At 61.6% G+C, this 677-nt stretch overlaps 1 long non-coding RNA gene across 1 annotated transcript in view; it reads right to left on the reverse strand.

Annotated features, from left to right (window-relative positions):
* Positions 1 to 402, reverse strand: part of LOC102499402 (uncharacterized) — a 12,732-nt gene extending 12,330 nt beyond the window's left edge. Inside the window, exon 1 of the long non-coding RNA XR_003548589.1 lies at positions 333 to 402. This is a non-coding gene — a long non-coding RNA (uncharacterized LOC102499402). The remainder of the gene's footprint in view (positions 1 to 332) is intronic.
* Between the last annotated feature and the right edge of the window lie 275 nt (positions 403 to 677).

Consider the following 677-nt stretch of genomic DNA (forward strand, 5'->3'; position numbering starts at 1 on the left):
ACTCTAGTCCGGCCGGGAGCAGAGGGGCGGGGGCCAGAGGGAAGTGGGCGGGAGCCGCGGACTGAGTCGCTGGCGTCCCAGGGCGCTTGGCTGCTGTGACCCCGCGCGGGCAGGGCCGGGATGAGCGATGGCATCGGTCAAGGTGGCCGTGAGAGGCCGGCCAGGTGGCCGTGAGAGTCCGGCCCATGAATCGCAGGTGAGTGAGGCCGCCCGCCCCCACCCCACCACCTAGCCGTACCCCCTCGCCGTTCTCCCACCCCAGGGAAGCTGCTCTCCAGCACCCCTCAAAGGCCAGCCTGGACTTCGGTGTCACGGGTCGAACCCCGGCCCACCTGGCTCTGGCTCTGGGGGCCTGCAGGACTTGGTGCTTGCTGGCCGGTCCACGCAGCTCTGGAAAAGGCCTGGGGCTAAAGAGTTCCCGAGGCAGAGAACACTCCTAACTCTCCACCCCCTATTAAGTTGAGGTTTGCTTCTCCCTCCCTCCTTCCCTTAAAAGGCCGGAAGGAATCACTTCCATGAAGGTGGGAAAATACTTGGCTGGAATGTGGGAGTGTTGAGCGGGGCACCACCAGCTGTCAGAGGAACTCAGAACTTCTCTATTAACTATACTTCTTAGTCTCTTAGAAATGATTGCGAGTCCGTGAATGTGGACCCAGGCTTCTAATTAGTAACTTAGC

The sequence above is a fragment of the Tupaia chinensis genome, unplaced genomic scaffold, assembly GCF_000334495.1.
Source record: "Tupaia chinensis unplaced genomic scaffold, TupChi_1.0 Scaffold000101_1, whole genome shotgun sequence".
Classification (NCBI taxonomy): Eukaryota; Metazoa; Chordata; class Mammalia; order Scandentia; family Tupaiidae; genus Tupaia; species Tupaia belangeri.